This window comes from Microtus ochrogaster, linkage group LG4 (genome assembly GCF_000317375.1).
Source record: "Microtus ochrogaster isolate Prairie Vole_2 linkage group LG4, MicOch1.0, whole genome shotgun sequence".
Classification (NCBI taxonomy): domain Eukaryota; kingdom Metazoa; phylum Chordata; class Mammalia; order Rodentia; family Cricetidae; genus Microtus; species Microtus ochrogaster.
In genome coordinates, this window is record NC_022030.1 from 2,091,278 (window position 1) to 2,112,772 (window position 21,495).

At 40.0% G+C, this 21,495-nt stretch overlaps 1 protein-coding gene across 1 annotated transcript in view; it reads right to left on the reverse strand.

The window, feature by feature from the left end:
• The window catches only part of Epb41l2 (erythrocyte membrane protein band 4.1 like 2), a 187,812-nt gene that overhangs the window by 165,559 nt on the left and 758 nt on the right, over positions 1-21,495 (reverse strand). The window lies entirely within an intron of this gene.

Sequence of the window (21,495 nt, forward strand, 5' to 3'; positions counted from 1 at the left end):
CAAACCATGTCATTAGCCCTACTACAGTATCTCCTGATGAGAGGCAATAAAAAATAAATGAAAGAATGAAGGACTCACAGACACACACACATCCCTCCCCACAAACTAGCCTTGAATCTTACTAAGTCTAGGCTATTATTTATAGGAATACAAAAGACACAAAAATATTAAGCATTACCACAGACATTGATGCATCAAGAATACAGAGACAGAAATTCCCATAGAACAAAGAAGTTCCAACAAACTGAAGAAAAGAAAGAAATAAACCACATATTAAAATACTCAACGGCCAGCCAGGTGCACGTCTTTAATCCCCCAGCACTTGGGAGGCAGAGGTAGGAGGATCTGGGTTCAAGGCTGGCCAGATTTACATGTAATTTCCAGGATGAAAAACCCTGACTCAAAAAAAAAAACAAAAACATCCAAGGGCCACAGCAATCAAATTAATATAAATGTTATTCAGAGGCCATTTTGAATAACAAAAAAAGACTTAAAACAACTTGACAAATATGGACCCTGAATATCTGATGACATTAAAGCTCTTTAGGTGTGGGGGTTGTTATTTGTTATAAGCTTGAGTGGCTTGGGGATTTTTGCCGCTATTGCTGTTTTGGTTTTGTTTTTGTTTATTTGTTTGTCTGTTTGTTTTTCTTGTTTTCTGAGCTAGGTTGTCATCTCACTATGCAGCTCTGCTAGCCTGGAACACACTGGCCTGACATCCACAGAGATTAGCCTGCCTCTGCCTCCCAAGTGTTGGAATTAAAACTGAGCTTTTTAGATGTAATTATGGAATTGTGGCTTTAATTTTTTAGGTACTTATCCATCACAGATTTAAAACCAACAACAAAAAAAAGTCAAACAATGGTGGTACACATCTTTAATCCCAGTACTCAGGAGGCAGAAGCGGGTGGATCTCTGTGAGTTTGAGGCTAGCCTGGTCAATGAAGAGAGAGTTACAGGACAGTCAGGGTTACACAACAGAGAAACCCTATCTCAGAAAATGAAAAATGAGACACAGAAAGAAAAGGAGAGACAGAGACAAAGAGAGAGCGCCTGCACGTGCAATCATGTCTGATAATTACTTTACAATAATTCAGCACAAGTGCTAGAGAAATAACTCAGCAGCTAAAAGCCCTAGTTGCTCTTTCAGAGGATTTGAGTTTGGTTCCCAGAACCCCTATCAGCTCACAAATGCTTGTAACTCCAGAAGACATCTCTGGCGTCTGAGAACATCCATATACACCCATATACACCTAGCACGTACACACATAAACACACAAGTAAATAAAAGTAAATATTGTATTTTTTTTCATTTTTTGTTTTGAGGTGTGTGTGTGTGTGTGTGTGTGTGTGTGTGTGTGTGTGTGTGTGTGTGTTAAAATAATCTAGTACAGAATTAGGGGAAGACATGTGGATTAGATGCCACAGAAAAGAAACTAGATTAGTCATTATGTTGATAATCAGATGAAAAATGGTGAGATTCATTCCTCCATGCTTTTTTATACTATTATAAAAAGTACTTGTTTTAAAAAGAAATACAGTAGAAGGCATAGTTACATCATCTTCATCTACCATATAAATCCCTTCAACTGCTACCTAAAAATGAGACAACCAATATACATAACAGAACTAGCAAAAAATACCAGCATTGATATAAGAAAGAAAAAGGATATGCCCTGTGCCACAAGTCTGATAACAGACGGAACAGGGAAAGATTCCAATGGACAGCAGTACAGCCCCATCCCAATTCAGAAATGCATCAGGAGACATGCGGGGGATGAAGGCACAGATGTCCATCACTTTACTGTCTTCTCTATTTCTGTATCTGCAACGTTCCAGTTAAAGAAACAGGGTGGGGAGTGATGAAGGAAGGGAAAGAAAATAAGAGGGAGGGGAAGGGAGGAACAGAGAGAGGGAGGGAAGGAGGGATGGAGGCTACCAACGCCCTTCAGAGGCTCACTGCAGAGCAAATTTACTTGATTTCTTTACACATCCTGGTTGCTCCCTAACTTGTCTTCTTCACACTTTAATCTTTTTACTTCCCACTGCCAAGAAAGAAGAGGGGAAAAAATTAAGGATACTTCCTTGGTGGGTGGGAAATTTAAGCAACAAAACTGAACCATCCCTGTCACTGTGTGAGAGGAGACTGCTGTAACTGCAAGCCAGGTCTGTGGGCCACAGGACTATTAAGGCAGCTGTGCTTTCTCCCTTTGCTTTCAGAAAGCAAACCTAGACTAGAAACTCTTATGTAATTTGTGTTTGGATGTGTTGTTTGAGGAGATTCCCTTCTCAGATCTGTAAGTGGTTCCATCTGTTTTTATGGGAAGTTTGGGTTAGGCTGACTTCAGAAAATGAAGGAAGGAATCATAGCATCCTTACAACTGGTTCTGGTAGACTCCCTAGGTGGTATTAAGAAGTAACAAAACCAGAGGGCTGGAGAGGAGGCTCACAATTGAAAGACCTGTCTGATCTTTCAGATGACCCAGATTTGAGTCACAGTACCCACACTGCAGTTCACAACTGTCTTTAACTCTAGTCCCAGGGGTTTCAGCGCCATCTTCTGGTCTCCACGAACAGACTACATGTGATATACAGACATACATGCAGTCAAAACACTCCAACACATAAAATAAAAGCACCCAACTGAAGACAAGTTCTCACCATCTACCAGTACCTTCGGCTACTGCCTTCACCAGGGTCTTTTTGTCTTTGTGACTTGTCACATTCCATTTCAGGGGGTGGGGATCAGCTAGGGTAATGGAGTAAGGGACAAAAGTGGAGATCAAGTTTCTCTTGAATATAGAATTCTGATTTAAAACTATTTGTAAATAAGTCAAGATTTTACACACACACGGCATAAAGGTAGAAGGGATAATATGTGAGAAATAGGAAGGTCCGGGTTAGGTAAGGAAGGTAGTGGAAAGTCAAAATACATGATATATCGAATGAAGCCCATGGCCAAGGTGCTTGAATAAAAATGTCTACAAAACCCATGACACTGCATGATGAATGCAGTTAATTATTTTCCATGGTGGAAGATAAAGAGGAATGGGCATAAAAACAAAATACGATACAGTTGTACGAAAGGTCACAATGAAATCCATTATCTTGTATGTAAACTAAAAAAAAATGTATTTTAAAGGTAAAAGTTGGGTGCATGTAATCCCAGCATTTATGGGGCTGAGGCAGGAGAATGATTTATGAGTGCAAGACCAGCCTAAACCACACACTGAGACCCTGTGTCTCAGAAAAAAAGAGAAACAAAAGTAGACACTACCGGTCACCAACAACTCTCTGCCTGCTTGAATAACTTTCCCAGTCCTAACTCAAACCAGTCACAGAATAAGTGACGTATCTCAACTGCTCTCAAGCTGCTGATAAAAACTCTCCTCCAGGGATCAAATGATTTCCTACTGCAATAAAGCAGTATTGGCTGAGGGTGGGAGGAGCACAAATACAAACAACTTTGAAGGAGCTTACAGTCTTCAGGATAATACAAGACAGTATTTAGAACAGAAGGGCCTAGACCTAAACATCCAGGTTCAAAGCCCTGCTCTGTCTTTAATCAACAGAATGACCCCAAGAATTCTTAATTCTGTTAAGTTTCTGGTAGAGGTATCTTGCCCTTTTAGTCTGAAGATCGGGTAGAGGTAAAAGGTCTCTCTAAGTGGTTGGCTGTTTTGCTTTTTTTGATCTTCAAGTTGAACCCCAGTATCTGGCACTGGGTTTTTATTATTCATGCTACAAACAATTTCTACCAAACTGTGTTACCACAGGACTCAATCAATCAAGTCAAACTGTCATGCCAGGCACCCAGGAAGGATCAAGCAAGGCCATCTTTTATCAGTGCTCATGATTCAATGCCTTTACTAAGAGATTATCATTACATGGAACTTTCAGTGCACACTAATATAAAGTGACTTTCAACATAAAAAGCCCACTTACTAGTTAAGAAAAGCAATGCTAGTCAAACATAAACATAAAACCTTTGCCAACAGAAAGAAAAGTATCTCATTTCTTTTAGTTCTCACAGGAACCACAGACCATCAAAGGACAGAAGGGAAGAAAGGAAGAAAAGGGGGGGAAATATAAAATAAACTCAAATTGGGGCCAGACAGAGTATGTATATACATCAACATAACCTTAAGAATGTACTAGCGGTGGGGGGTATGGCCCTTCGGTCAGGAAAATGTATATGTGAGAATTAAAAAAAAGGAATTAAAAAAAAAAGACTACACAAATGGCCAGGTATGGTAGTGCACTTTGATACCAGGACTTGGGAGACAAGAAAGATCTCTGTGCCAAGGAAAAGAAACAGGACAATCTCTGTGAATTTGAGGGCCAGCCTGGTCTACATAGTAAGTTTCAGGACAGTCAGGTACACAGAGACCCTGTCTCAAAGAGAAACATACACTACAATTAGATCTCAACTGCTTTGTCTTGGAGATCAGTGAGAATTTCTCTGACACGGTTTACTTCTTCTGTACTGTAGTCTGTTCCATTGCTAGTACTGACTAAAGCATACACAATGCTATATTTGAACAAACCTGCTTTCAGTGACAAGGACAATACTCAGATATTTATTTCAAACACATGACAACTAAATATGTTATAAATGAACTACTTAGTAATGCAAAAAAGAATCCGTTATGAACATGAACCTTGGATACCATGCAGTACATAACAGGGCTCCCCACATTATTTACATAAGAAACTGTATGATGTTTAGGATTTGCTTCAAAATATTATGGGTAGGCAGTGGTGAGAGTCAGGGAATGGAGAGGAAATACACATGAAACACTTCCAGGCTAGCACTGCTAACTGCTGAGGGCTCTCTATTATAGTTCGCTCTACTCCTAAACATACTGTAAACTTTCCAAACAGAATGCAAAAAGGAAGCAGAGAAGGACATGTCGGCACACGTCTAAAATCTCAGCACTGGAAAAGTGGAAACAGGAGAACCAGGAGTTCAAAGCCAGTCTCAGCTAGAGGCCAGAGACTGTCATGAGAGTGCCTCAGGCAAAAAGGCATCACTTTTCCATAACTGATAATGTTATGCCAGGTACTACCTCCAAATTAAAGAAGGCCAGCAGATGTTTTTTAAAAAATAAAAATGGCTTCAAAAAATTACATACAGACATACAAAGAAAAAAGTTCTTAAAAGGAAAGCCATCTTCCACTGTTGTCCTGTGTGTTGCACAGAACAGGTAACACGCAGGTCACAGATCCATAGAATGGTCTAGAATCTACCCTAAGTCTTTTAAGCTCATAGCACCAAGGATGAAAGTGAACTGGTACCGTCAGGCAAAAGTCACATCTGCACTGCACATGCACCAAATTGACAGCCCTTTGCAGAAGTTAAAAACACCCTCCCTCCATAGACCTCATTTGCTTCCTGTTTCAAGGTGGGGGCACTTAGGGAGAAACCAGTGTTTTCACATTCCCATATGTACCTAATTTAAAACAGACATGCTTGGCATTAGGAAAATAAAGACATAAGTTTTACTGATTTTGAGTTTAATGGCCATGATCCAAAACCAGTTCTGGCTACAAGGATATAGGGAAATCTTGATTTCTTCTTTAGACAGGCTCAAATCATTACCTGACACTCGTAACTTTTCCTACACATAATTTTTATCTAGTTTATGGAGGAGAGAAAGTTTTTCTTTTCTTCATTAAAAGAAGTGAATTACAAGGATACTTTTCCAGGAAACCATTAACTTAGCTGCTTTTCTTTCTACTACAGAAGCGCTTAAGCAGATTAGAAGCCCAAAAAAAAAAAAAGCACCAGAGTATCATAATAAATACAGGCTCCCAAAGCCTCGGCAGACTATGAACACTGTCTAGATACAACCAGGGCCGCGTTTGCTTTTCAAACACTTCTGAAAGCATTTGGCATCATTTTCGAATAACCCCCACAGCACTAGACTTCCTTGTTTTTTCAGTAGTATTTCAAAACCTTGACACATTTATTGAGCTATTTTTGGAAGACCTCAGTCTGTCTACCTTCAGGGTTCATGATGCAAATATATAAAAGCTACAGGACATCCCTTTAGCTACAAAACTTGGCAGGCTTCCTGGGTCTCCAGGAAAATTCCAATTAGCTACTTTATGAGGAGCAGGAGCACAACGAAGAAGGAACAACTGTAAGCATAAGAGACTGGCCGTGCCTGTCGGTCCATTTCTGAACCACTGAGTGACTTCCACTTAACCTCTTCCCGGCTTCTTGCTTTCCTTACCTGTCATATCTCCTGAACAGAACTTTAAATAAATAAATAAACAAACAAACAAACAAACAAATCCTTACAGTCAAATGACAAAATGTTCTAAGAATTTCTGTTGGGGAAAAAAACTAACTTTAAAATTAATAGACACTAAAGAGAAGAATAAAAGAAGCAAGCCGGGTACTCCTATAATCCAGTACTAAGAAGACTGAGCCAGAAATCTGGGCTGTATAGGGAGATGCTGTGGGAAGGAGAGAAGGGAAACACTTGGAAAAGTCTGTCACAGTCAGCACGTAACTGAACTATTACCAAGAAAAAAAAAAAGAATTGTATGAAAGCATGACCAAAAAAATTCTTTCTTGGAACCTACCCAATGTGATTTTTTGAAGGGTTCTGTTTTTACCTAAAGTAGAATCTCAAGCAGCCAAAGCTAATGTCACACACACTATAAAAGAGAAGGTGAATAGAACTCTGCCTCCATCTTCTCATTCCTAAGTGACAGAATTGTAAACATGCCCACTATGCCCCGTCTTTTTTCTTTTGCACAACAGAACAAGGGTCTCACTAGACAAATGCTCTACATTGGGCTATAACCCAGCCCTGCGATGCATTTCTAACCTCAGGAATCTGTGCATCCACTTCCTCGTTAGACTTAATAGCAATGAAGTAAGAGCTGCAAGGGTTTCATGGTCTGAGTTGGTGAGGACAATTGACCAGGATTCTTCCTTTGTGTGAGGTAGCCTTTGTCGACCTGCTGGACCTCTTTCTACCCATGTACTAAATTCCCCAGGTTTCCAGAGGACCCAGCTGGTCATTTCAAGTATAAAGATACCTTTGCATCGGGTCAAAGTCTGTGGAGAACTAAGGTGAACAGTTTAAAACAATTGTAGATGCGTCCTCTACTACTCTTTAATACATTCCTGGAATTAATAATCACAACAGCCCTGGAGAATGCAGAGATAGGTGTAACCAAAGACTGCTTGTTCTTTCCCCAGCTGCCCAGACCCAAATAATTACACAGAAACTATATTAATCACAATACTGCTTGGCCAATGACTTAGGTGCACTCCTAGTTAGCTCTTACATCTTAAATTACACTATTTCTATTATTCTGTGTATCGCCATGAGGTTGTGACCTATCAGGCAAGGTTCCAGCACCTGTTGTCTCCTTTGGCAGCTACATGGCGTCTCTGTGGCTCTGCCTGATCTATCTGTATATCTCTGTTCAGATTTCCAACTGGCTGTACTCTGCTAAGACATTGGCCAAAACAGCGTCTTTATTAACCAATGGTAATAAAACATATATTCACATCAGATAGGCATGCAGATAGGTGGTGTGCAAATCAAAACTTGTATTTCACCAATGACACAGCACTACTTGCTGAAAGTCCAAATGAGTTGCAGGCCATGGTAAATAGAGTGATGGAAGAAAGTAAATGAAACCCTTGGCATGAAAGTAAACATCGAGAAGACTGAGATACAACATATGGGAAGGGCTCACAAGGATTTTAACAGTATAATAAAGAATCAGAACCTCAAGCAAACAGTCAGCTTTGTCTATCTGGGAGGAAACCTCAGTTAAAAGGAGGGAACTATTTCAGACATCAAGAGGCAGATAGGGATTGCAGGGGCTGTGTTCCAGGCATTAGCAAAGGTTTGGTCAGCAAGAGACATAACAGTAACATCAAAATGACAAGTATATGATACCCTGCTCTTGAGTTGTCTTCTTAACAGCTATGAAACCTGGACAATAAAACGCTCCTCAGAACAGTGGCTGAATGTGTCTGAGATAGCATGTCTCAGGAGGATTCTAGATGTCACATGAAGAGATAGGCTGTGGGATAATGGCATTAATAAACATCTCCATCTACAGAAGGAAATCAACTACAGGATATGGCAACGGCACTTGGGATACTTTGGCCATGTTATGAGACCCTTGCAATATCTTCTCTGATACAGAACATAGGCTCTAAATTTATTTATAAACCTCTACACCCACTGGGCAACTTAACATGAACCACACACTTGCAGCTATTAGCTCTTCTTCCTAGACGGCTGGACCATATAGACACTCTTACTCTACAACTTTACTCAGGATTCCTTTTACACCTCAACATCTCCAAAATCTACTCACATACATCCTTAACATCCATATTCACATTACTTAAAATCCTCCTAATTACACCTTACCTAGCAATGAAGATTTTTCACTTTGCAGTACAGTTGTTCTAATGCGCAGATAAAATTCAGACTTACATATGGCACTATATGTCCGTTTAAAGACAGGCAAATTAAGAATTTACTATTCTAAAATAAGACTCATTTCTGAAAGGTACATATTCACTAAATCTGTGGCTACTGTGTTTTGTTAAATTTACTTCAGATATATAATTATATCATATATAAATAGTTTATATCAAACTAATTCTTGAACTACCACAGGAAACATACCTGTATGGTATAAATGAGTGTCCTGACCTCTTCTAAGAAGTGCTCTTCTGTTCAATCAGTCCTGCACTCTATTGACTCATTTACCTGATGTTTCTATGTGCTTTTACACACAGAGTCAGCAAATGGATAGAAAAAGAAATAGTTTTATTATGGCTGCAATATGTTTGTGTTAAGTACCACAATAATCCTCTGAATTTTATTTTTAACAAATACAAAACCATAAATCCAGACAATTGAACATAGGTTAATTTCTACTTCCTTAAAAATAAAACCAGTTGAGGTCATCCTTGTGGATTCCTGGGAAATTCTCTAGTGCCAGGTTTCTTGCTATACTTATAATGGCTCCCTCAATCAAGATATCTCTTTCCTTGCTCTCATCTCTGTCCTTGCCCATCTCGAATATCCCTTCCCTCAAGTTCTCCTCTCCGCTTCCCTTCTCTCCCATTTCTGCCCTCCCTTCTCCCCCAACCACCATGCTTCCATTTTGTCAGGAGATCTTGTCTCTTTCCGCTTTCCAGGTGGATCTATATGTTTTTCTTAGGGTTCACCTTGTTACTTAACTTCTCTAGGGTCATGGACTATAGGTTTGTTATCCTTTGCATTATAGCTAGTAACCACTTATGAGTGTGTACATAACATATCTTTCTGGGTCTGGGTTACCTCACTCAGGATGTTTTTTTTTCTAGTTCCATCCATTTGCATGCAAATTTCAAGATGTCATTGTTTTTTATCACTGAGTAGTACTCCATTGTGTAAATGTATCACATTTTCTTTATCCAGTCTTCATCTAGGTTGTTTCCAGGTTCTGGTTATTACAAATAATGCTGCTATGAACATAACTGAACAAATGTCCTTGTAGTATGAATGAGCATCCTTTGGGTATATATTGCTGGGTCCTGAGGTAGGTTGATTCCCAATTTTCTGAGAAACTGCAATACTAATTTCCAAAGTGGTTGTACAAGTTTGCATTCCCACCAGCAATGAAGGAGTGTTCCCCTTACTCCACATCCTCTCAGGCATAAGCTATCATTGGTGGGTTTTTTTAATCTTAGCCATTCTGACTAGTGTTAAGATGGTATCTCAGAGTCCTTTTGATTTGCATTTCCCTGATGGCTAAGGATGTGTCTTTCAGCCATTTGAGATTCTTGAGTATCCTCTGTTTATTTCTGTACCCCATTTTTTAACTGATTATTTCAAATTTTGATGTCTAATTTCCTGAGTTTTATATATTTTAGAGATCAGTCCTCTGATGTGAGGTTGGTAAAGATCTTTTCTCAATCACTAGACTGCCTTTTTGTCTTATTGACTGTGTCCTTTGCTTTACAGAAGCTTCTCAGTTTTAAGCGGTCCCATTTATTTATTGCTGCTCTCGGTGTTTGTGCTGAGAGGGTGCCTGAACTGGCCTTGCCCTGCAGCCAGATTGATGAATATCTTAGATATCATCAAAGACCCTTCATCCAGCAACTGGAAACAGAGGCAGAGACCTGCAGTAAAGCACTGGGCTGAGCTCCCAAAGTCCAGTTGAAGAGTAGGAGGAGTGAGAATATGAGCAAAGAGGTCAAGACCATGATGAGGACACCCACTGAAACAGTCTACCTGAGCTAATGGGTGCTCACCAACTCCAGCTGGACAGGGAAGGAACCAGCATAGGACCAAACTAGTTGCTCTGAACGTGGTTGACAGTTGTATGACTGGGGCAGACTGAGGGACCACTGATAGTGGCACCAGGGTTTATCCGTATTGTTTGTACTGGCTTTTTGGGATCCTATTCTCTTTGTATGGATACCTTGCTCAGCCTAGAGGTAGTAGGGAGGGCCTTGGACCTTACCTAAAACTCTGTGCTTTATCCTCTCTTAATCAGGTGGAGGGAATGGGAGGAGGGAAGAGAGTGGGAACTGGAATTGCTATGTAAAATGAAAAAAGACAGTTTGTTTTCTTTTTTAAGAAATAAAAGTAAAAGAAAACTAATGTTAAAAACAGGAGGGAAAGCTAGGTTTGGGCATTAATCTCAGGAGCCTGAGGCAGGAGAACCACTAAGAGTTCAAGGCCAGCTGGGCAAAACAAATTGGGGGGAAGGGGGGCATAAGAAAAGATAAGCAAACAGAACAGTGGGAAATGGAAAGCAAATGTGCAAAATGCCTGAAATTGTAACCTGAATTACTGTTTTGGGGAAACCCAAAAGGAACTAACAGCTGAAGTCCCAAGCACCTTAGGCCTGTAGGTTCCAGGTACCTCTGAGGGCCTGAGGTATAAAACAGAGTTAATACAGACTTTGAAGGGCTGCAAAATATGCCTTCAAGCTTTGTGGGAAAGCAATCTCCAGCCTGGAAATCTATACAAGCCAAACGTAAAAGCCGCCAACTGAAAATGGAAGAGTACTTTATGACACCGGCGTCTTAAACTGACCTCCCTCACGCTTACACCTTCTTGAACAACTGCTACATAATTTCCTGTGAACTCAGAGTTAAATCAAGAAACAGATATAAGCACAGAAGACACAGAACCCAGGAAGAAAGATGATTAGAAATTCCCCAAAATACAGAGGTTCCAGAAATAAAAAGCCCAGAAAGGATGGCGGAAGGGAAAGAGACATCAGTTAAGAGCTTGCTGTGCAAGCCTGAGGATCTAAATTCAATCGCCAGCACACACAAAATCCAAATCTGGTAACACCTATTTACAATCCCAGCACTGGGAGAAAGGTGGGTCCCTGGAGCTCCCTGTCCAGTCCGGTCTAATATGCACGCTGACAGTAAAGACAGTGACCCCATCCACATGCGCATATGTATGTACACCTGCACACACACATACAAATCTCAGATGGAAATCAAAAATTATTTTTGAGTCTAACTTCAGGAATATTTTTAACTTTTTTTAAATTTTATTATACATAATGTTATGCCTGCACATCAGAAGAGGGTACCAGATCTCATTATAGATGGTTGTAAGCCACCATCTGGTTGCTGCGAATTGAACTCAGAACCTCTAGAAATCAGTGCTCTTAACCTCTGAGCCATCTCTCCAGCCACAATTTCAGGGCTTTTATAGTTTCCAGAATAGCTGATATCAAGAAAACCAATCAAGCCGGGCAGTGGTGGCGCACGCCTTTAATCCCAGCACTTGGGAGGCAGAGTCAGGCAGATCTCTGTGAGTTCGAGACCAGCCTGGTCTACAAGAGCTAGTTCCAGGACAGGCTCCAAAACCACAGAGAAATCCTGTCTGGAAAAACCAAAAAAAGAAAACCAAACAAACGAAGCAAAAACAAAACAATCTTCAGGATAAAATATAATAGACTGTTTAGAGAAAGTATTTTTGCAGTATAATCAAAGCACTTTACATGGTTAATCTAAGTTGAAGCATGGAAAGAGTGTGGATCTGTATGAAAACAGATTAACACAAGCTAACTCTAATCAAAATGTAAAGCAAATAGGTCTATTATTTATATGTGCAAGAAACTGGAGTGGCGAGACAGCAGCAAGACAGCTGCTCCGGCAATGAAGCATCAACTGAAGCAACTACTCATGCACAAAAATACCTCCACATGAGCCGAGGACACCAGACAGTGGCTATTATTAAATGCCTGGGAAACCAAATTCTTGACTTCCAGCATGTCCTGTCCCCTTAAAAAATACACAAGTCTTTAACAAATAATAAAATGAAAAGTATTTCATCATTTTTTCAAAACTCAAAAAACAAGAAAATTGTGTTACTTAGAGACCAAATACAGAAGAAAACAAGATCAGAAGTATGGAAAGCCGTGGCCTCCAGGGAGCTGAGAGCCGTCAGGAAGACTTAGCACTGGTCTGTCTGCTGTTTCCCTGTATTCCGAAATCACGTGAAAGTACTGCAGGGAGTGCCGTGTCCACTGTGAATTAAATAGCAAAAAGTGTAAAACCACATGAAAGGAAACGCTAGTTGGGAAGGGGAGAAAGTCACACTTTATTTTTATGTTTTAAACTCTGGCACATTTTGCTAACACTGGAAAAACAGATGAGGAGCATCACATGAAAGGCAAGATGAAGGTCATTCCCCACTTGAGTATGGAGATGTAGCTCTGCCATGTGCTTGGCAAGCATGCAGCCCTGGGTTCAATCACAGTAAGAGTAAAAACCACACAATCCAGATTAGTGCTCAGTCATGGTATACTCGATACTCAGAGCTTCAAGATCACATCTTAGGGAAGAAATGAGGGGCACAAAATCAGCCAAAAAACAAGCCTATCTCCTCCAAAAAAACAGATGCTGAAGATGCCAACAGGCTCCATGATGAAGTCCAGTTCTTAAGAACAGCATCAAGTAACTCACTGGCCCTGTTGTACAAAACTAACATTCGGCCAACATGTACACGGAGTGAACTGAATAACTCGTTCAATCTTCAAGCCTGACCTTCTCTGTGAAATGAACTGCATACCAGCTATTCCAAAGGATTAAGGATACGAACCAGCAAAAATATAGTCCAAAACAGCCTTCTTATTTTCTGGTTTAGTTTTCTGGAACTTCTCTTTCTTTTCTAACATGCCACTGATTGTGGATGGTTCTGCCCTTGGTTACTTATAATGGAACCAAGAAAAGAAAAAACAAGACAGCCCATAAGACCAAACAAACCTGTCTATTCTATGACAGCCCCAGAAGGTATTGGCCAGGAAAGCCGCTTAGGGGGTAAAAGTGCCTGCAACCAAGTCTGAGGACCTGAATTCTACCCCTGAAACCCACAAAGAATTCATTCCCACAAACTGTCCTGTAATGGCCACAGGTGTGCCATGGTTCATGCAAACCTACCTACACAGACATAAACCCACATATAAATAAATGTAAAAACAAATCTTTAAGCAACATGTGTCAAATATTCCCTATGCTTAGGGAATAATTGTACAGAAACTGGAAAAAGAAAGAAAAATCAGATCATTTTTCTAGATCTAATAACAAATCAAAAGAGAATACAGGGCACGGGAATAGGTTACTACATACAGCGAAAACAGCACAATTCAAGCTGTGGTTAACACTCAGGACAACAAATTAGGCTTCTTCAACAAATAAGCGAGAGGAAAAATAAGAAAGAGGCAGATAGGCATATCAATGAACTGTATGTTCAAATCTTAATTGGATCTTGATCCAAAGAAAACTTCAATTATTGACACCTGGGAGAATAGAGATGGTTAAGAGCATTTGCTACTCTTGGAGAGGACCTAGGTTCCATTCCCAGCACCCATGGTACCTCACAACTGTCTACAACTCTGGTTCCAGGGAATCCAACATCCTCTTCTGGCCTCCACAAGAACCAGGCAGACATGCACTGAGGCAGACATTCATACATGTAAAATAAAAAAATAAGATAAAACTTTAAGAAATGACATTTGAGGGCTAGAGAGATGTCTCAGTGGTTAAGAGCACCACTGGCTACTCTTTCAGAGGTCCTGAGTTCAATTCCCAGCAACCACATAGTGGCTCACAACCATCTGTAATGAGATCTGGCGTCCTCCTCTGGTATGTACGCAGGCATACATGGAGGTAGAATGTTTATACATAATAAATAAATAAATAAATAAATAAATAAATAAATAAATAAATAAATAAATCTTTTTTTAAAAAAATAAAAAATGACATTGATTAAATTGACACTTGACTAGTTGAGCACAGTAGGTATATACCTACCTATAATCTCAACACTCAGGAAGCTGAGGCTGAAGGATTACAAGTTAAAGACAACTTGGGCTACATAAAAGAGTTTGAGACCAGACTGAACTACAAAATTAGTTTGAACTCCATGTGGGCTACACATTGAGATCCTGTCTCAATGCCTCCCACTTAAAACTTTGGCACTCTGATTAAGAAATCAAAGCAGCTGGAGCTGGAGAGATGGCTCAGCAGCTAAGAAAACTTACTGCTCTTGTAGAGCGCCTCACTTTGGACCACTCATGCCTACATTAGGCAGCTCACAATATGGAACTGCAGTTCCAGGGGACTCTTACAACATCTTCTGACTTCCAAAGACAACCACAAGCACTGTGAACACACTAACATTCAGGCGTGCACACACACCAATCATGAACATAAATAAAAATGAACAACCCTGTGACTTTGAGAAATGTTTAGCATAATGATGGTGTCCAATTAAGGTTACAAAATAGTGCTTATCATCTAAAACTGAAAACAAAAGGAAAAAATACAATTGTGACATCTGGTAATGATCAAAATGACCAAACAACCAAGATTAGCTCACTGTGCCCAGAGATGCAAGAGGTGGTCAGACTTGTTTGGTGACCATTTTTACATGGTATACACACTTCTCTACCTTCTGTGAGTCCTCAAACCCCATTCTTTCTCAGCATTTAAAAGGTCTATCAATACTGCTTGCCAATAAAAGCTTCCACTTTCCTTTCCTTTCTTCAAAATCCCTAGGACTTTACAGCTTGAGTCTGTCCTGATAGGATGATGCACAATGAAACAGAAAGGATGAAATGAACATCATGCTGAAAAAACAAATAATATAGAAATCAGGCCCAGCTGCGGGCTATGGGAGTCTAAAACTAGGCTTTAGACAATGAAGCAACTGCTTAACAGTAGATGAGGAAGTCTAGAGTCAAAGCAGAGGGAGAACACGTCTATCGTGACCCTGATGATGACCCAAAAGTTACGGTCACAAAGGGAAAGGCAAGAATGACTGTTACCAAGGAGGAAAGCCCTACTGCAAGCAACAGCTGCTTTATGTTCACACTGACCCAGGCGGTTTCCACTTTTCAACTGCTATTCAATAAATGGAGAATAAACTTAGTGTTCAGCAGTTTACCCAGCGCACGGGAACGAAATGGTCTAGAGCGCTGGTACACAAGCTGTGGGTCCTGCCCCACGCACCCTGCATATTAGATATTTACACTACAACTCAGAGCAGTAGCATGTTTACTGCTGTGAAGTAGCAAGGAAATAATTTTATGGCTGGGGTCACCACACATGAGGAACTGTATCAAAGGGTGAGGGCATTAGAAAAGTTGAGAACCACTGGTTTAGGGGTAAAATAAAAAAGAAATGGAGGAACCTGAGACAAGAAAGAATTAGCAAAAATACAATGCAACCCTGTCTGGCTGACAATCCAGCCAGAGGAGTATGGATCCAGGGTTGCCACCACCCTCCAAGTTTCCTACCCAAAATAAAGGTATTTATGTTAGATTAAAATTAAACGCTATACTATATGAGGAAATATATGTCTGCAGGTATATTTCACACATAAAACAATGTATTGGATTTATAAAGGTTACATTTTACTGTGTTGTTTGCCAGAGTTTAAACAATCAGTAAAACAGCCGCTTACTATGAGCCTTGTTACAAGTGAACTCCAACTACAGGGAAAAGATGTCGTAACACAGCATATGCAAACATTTTCTACTCAGGAACTGTCACCTATGGCAACACTACAAAAAGACTACATTCTCCCTGAATTGTTGAAACCAGATCCCAAGAGTTTTACTACATACTTACCACCTTGTACATTACTTAAAAAAAATGGACAAGATTAAGTCAATAATTTTGTAAAAGTTCAAAAATGCTAAAGATACCGTACTAAAAATAGTTTTAAAAAGGGATTTCAGCCATAGGAAATTCTAGCCTCATATCAGACTGCATTTCCACACAGATAACTGGTTCCTGACTACTGCAAAAAAATGTGCTTACCACAAAATCACATGCAACCCACTGGGTCTTTTCATAACCCTAACAATTCTCAAAGACGTCAGGCATTATGTGAAGCATTTTATAGACACTGGTTCATCTAATCTCTTATCACTCTATGAGATAAGTAAGACTTTTACACACTCACTCACACACACACACAGACACACACACACAATCACCATTAAAGAAACACCTCTGTGAAATTCTTTGCTCAAAGTCCCTGGCAGAGTGGCAGCCTAGCCAACACCAAACAGCACAAACTTGTTAGTGACCCTCTCTAGTCAACAACTCTACCATGGGAAATTTCTAAGGAAATAAAGGCAGGCATTAAGCTCACAGGTAAGAATGTAAGCAGCTTAGATTGTCTATCAGAATTCAGTTTCACCTTGACAACAGCACAAAAGGGATCACCTAAAGAATTCAATGGAAAGGAAGTAAGCACAATCAAGCAGGGAAGGAAAAAAATAAGTGACCGAAGTACAATAGCATAACAGAGAGGGAACAGGATGTCTCGGAAGACTTTGATTTCCTAATCTGACATTTAAGAACTAGATCTGGGGACACTGCTCTGCTGCTACAGTGCAGCCTAGGTTCAATCCTCAGCAACAAGTAACCGGTGCTCAATGTCCTCCACCCCTCCACTGCTCCAAGTTCAAGGTCAGAAACCTTATCTGTAATGGTTACTTAGAAAACAAAGACTCAAGTAGATCTGTAATTTGAAACTTTTTTTCTCATTCACCCTGCCAAATAATCTCATATCCATATTTTATCTTTCTCCGTGTGCCCCTCACCTCTCACAGTAACCTCTTTCATGTACTCATTCACCCAAACATAACCTAACTTCTTGACTTATTAGAGTCCGAAGCATACTCCAAACACATTCTCACTAACCTTCTCTGTGTCCTCAGGGCAAGAATGTGAATTAAGAAATGTCAAAGTTTCCTTCTGACCAAGTTTAGGGTCAGTGCGTGTATGTGTGCCTCTTTTGAAAAAAAAAAGGGGGGGGGGACAAAGAACAATGGCAAAATATAAATCACATTTGAATGTCTTCAAACTAATGAAAGGAATACTGGTCAAACACTAGTGACTCTACAAAAATGAGCAAACTCAGCACTGTCGTTAAGTCTGATGGGTTCAGCTCCAAAGTGCATCCAGAGATCTGGAAACCTGAATTTAGGGTTTGAAAAAGATAGCTATAAGCTATTTTTTTTCTCTATTCTGCCTCCTCTTACATGCCATGTTTTAAGACACCTAAAGGGTGCTAAATGAAAAACATGCTAAAAAAATTTTTAAAAAGTGAAACATACTTAACAGTACTGAGAATATGAAATTAACTCTAGTCCATCTTGAGGGGGGAAAAACAGAAGAATATAAATGTACTGATAGGAAAATTCAAAAAAAAAAAACTCTCACTTCCCCCCCCCAAAAAAAAACTCTTGTTAAAATAAATGCTATTCCTCAAACCAGGAAAACAGTGTATATTGTATAGATGATTTATTATTCTAGACATGGAAAACACCCATTAAAAAAACTTACACAGATCCAAAGCCAATCATAACAAGGGGAAACTATATCCAGAGATTTTTTTAAAGCAAGTTCTCTTTGTTATTTACATGTTGTTTCTCCCTAAGCTACGACCAATTTCTATCAAGTCAACCCAAGCTTTCAAGGAATGCCAGCACTTAAGAGATGGAGACAAGGAATTCAAAGCTAACCTTAGCCATCTAGTAGGTTCAATACCATCCTGAACTGGACGAGACTCTAGGTTTTTGCTGTTTGTTTAAATTATCTTTTTTGTTCTGTTTGGTGAGACAGGGCCTTTCTATGTAGCCTTGGTTGTCCTGGAATTCACAACGTGCACCGGGCTAACCTTGAGTGCAGAGAAATCTGCCTGCCTCTGCCTTCCAAGTGCTGGGATGGATGGCATGTGCCACCAAACCGCTGCAGACCCTGTGTTTTGTTTTGTTTTTTAAATACTTTCAAGGCTGGTGAGATGGCTCAGCAGTTAAGAGCACTTGCTGCTCTTGTAGAGGATCGAGGTTTGATTTCCAGCTCCTGCAGATCTTAACAACCACCTGCAATTCCAGTGCCAATAGAACCAGCACCCTCTTTTGGCCTGTGTGAGCATTAGGCACTCACATGGCACACATACATATACACAGGTAAAATAATCACACACACGAAATAAAATAAACCTTTAAAAAATATGTAAAAAGGACAGTGAATTAATATTTCAACTAGTGAGTATAATATAAAGGTTCCCCATCTAACACATACATGTAAAATGTGTGTGTTGTGTATATGTATATTCCCTTCTACCTCATACAAAACACACAAATACACACACTTTACAGAAAAAAATCTACCCCAAATGGTCAATTGTTTCTAGATACATTGGAGACAGTATTTTTTTAATGACTTCTAAGCAACCACACTACTAATAGGTACTGTGGTGGCCATATCCCTATGACACAAAGCACTCATTCCATCTTAGATTTTAGTTTGGGACACTTCCCAGACAGACAAATCATAGAAATCTTATGAATATCAAGTTACTGGTTCATGCCAAAATATGGCCTTCCCAAAGGATGCTCTGTCTGCAATCTGTGAAGGAATCACATACAAATCCCCTATTTACTGGTATCTTCTAAAGAAGCAGAAAGGTCTGTGTGGAGGGGAGAAGGGAGGGGGCTAACACTAGATTTGCTGACTGCTAAAAGTTCAGCCCTGAGGTTTATTCCAAGATTCTATAAAAGAGCAGTAAATTAGGGTTTGGCTAGTACTTGCTGACTATGGAAGCCAGAATAAACATTTACTCGAGGTATTTAAATCTACTAAGAGTACCCAGTGGTTAGGTACAGCAACTCCAATCTGGAAAAAACAGCAAGCAAGTCCACTGGAACTGTTTCTAAACAGAGGTGGGGCGGAGGAGATAGGCACATTTCCTTTGTTTTCTCTAACAAACAATACAGACTTCAGAAAGGCAACATGCCAGTTGCTGGTATTGATCTCTAAAATCTTCTGTTGCCTTACTTAAAACAAAAAAAAAAAAACTAGCAATTTATATTTTAAAAATGTCGACCCACAGCTACCTCAGTTCAAATAAAGAAGAAGTCCAGGCTTTACTGTGGAAACAGAAGCAAAAATCAAACCCTCAACTACATAAAATATGAACCCCACATTCCTAAACAAAATGGCAAAGATACAACCTTTGTAGGTCACCAGCCACAGCAACATGAGGTGGTGATTCAGAGCAGACTAAATGTTAAGCATAACTAGACAGAATTACTAGTTACAGAGAAAATTTACCGATAAATATTTTGGTTGAAGACTGCTTTGTCATCTTTGTAAGTATTTTTAGTTGAAAGCATGGGTTTGGGTAGCCCACGTGGATGTGGTTCTGATTTTTAAATATCTATTTCTTACATTCTGGTCACCGGATATGTTTCTAAACTCAAATCTTCGGAACTGGTAATTTGGAAAGGGTAAACCACGAGAACATTACATTAAAAAGTAGAAGACACCACGCTCACCAACTCAGGTCAGCAAAGCTAAGCTGGTAGGCTCTCACAAACCTAAAGTTGGGTCTCCCTGGTCCAGATGCTCATGTAACAGGAAACACTGATGAACAAAATGTCTGAAGCCATTTCTCAAGGTATAGCAAGACTTCTGAGTTCCTTACTTTTCTATCTGTACTTATTTTGGGGTGGGTGGCAGACATCCATTCAGATTCTTCCCCTAAAAGCTCCAAATGGGCTTCTTTCTAATTGGACCTAAAAATTCGGACTTTAAACATCCATAATCAATTATTATGAAGTACCCCATACCAGTTTACATTTCTTACAGAAATACCAAACATGTCACTGAAAAATCTATTAAGATGAGTAATGTTAAATAATGGTACCGCTTTTGATTCTTTTAAACAACCCCCACCTAATTTAGAGTCCAAAAGCTTTGAGGGGTGTTATAGCTCAATCAACCCATACTTTTTTTTCTCTTGCACACAGTGTCCTACTTCTAGTAGAGGCAAAGGATTAAAGAACTGTTATGATAGGTCTTTCTTGGGGGCGGGGGAAGAGGTGCTTTCAAAGGAGAGAAAGTGTCCTCTCCTATTAGTGGGCAACCTCTTGTCCTCAGCAGTCAGTCTGCACACGAGACCACTACTGACTTCAGAGGGAATTCTTCCTGCAAAGTGAGGAGAGAATAGGAGTAAATTAGCGAAAATCCACGCCACTACTCTAAGCCATTACTACTCCTCCAGTTCTCCAAAGCACGCAGACGTCTGCCAGTGGCTCTCAAACTGAATTGTGGAAATGACCACCCTATCCCTGACAGGTGACACAGCCTCTCTCTTTAGAGGTTTTGTCAAACTAGCGGCCTGATGAGAGACTTTCTGGCCCTTACCAAGATACAGGATTATTTCAATGCAGCCCCCATCAGTGACTGCCAAGGGCAAATCAGAGATTTCTCGTAGCAGGAGTCTGCAAACAAACTGAATGGTACTATCCGTTACTCTTCCCCCCAGGAAAACCTGTACAAATATTGAGAATTCTCAACCCCATCTCCCACAGCCAAGAAACGGATCAAGTTTCCCTCAAACCCATAGGGATGTCTGACAGGGTAGGCTAAAAAAACTGTCAATTCAGTACTATAAAGAATACAGAGATAGCATACCCCACTAAAGAATTACAAAAACAGGAAGGGCTGAAGAAAGATGGAGAAAAATGGGACAGAAGTTTTGTTGATGTTGTTTTTGGTTAATCTCAATAACAAGAGCATACAGCTCTGCTCACCAGACATTTCACATGCTAGAAAGTTCAAGTAACAGAGAAAACCTTGATTGCGAAAGATGAAAACATATACACAACTCCCCTAGGTCCCACTTTCCCTACCACCCACCCAGGGACCTTTAAAAAACAGGGAATGTTGTTAAGGTGACAGAGATTTACTGAAATGAAGAGATTTGGTGACGGGCTTCCTCAGTTTGTACCGAAGGCTACACACAGAGACCACTCTCCAAAATAACACACTGTGGGCGAGAGCTCTTCTAACTTCACCAAAGCAAAAAAAAAAAAAAAAAAACACTTGGCCCCGCCAGAGGCTGGCATCTGGGGACACTTAAAGATTAACGTTCCCCGCAGACGTCTGGGATCAAGGAG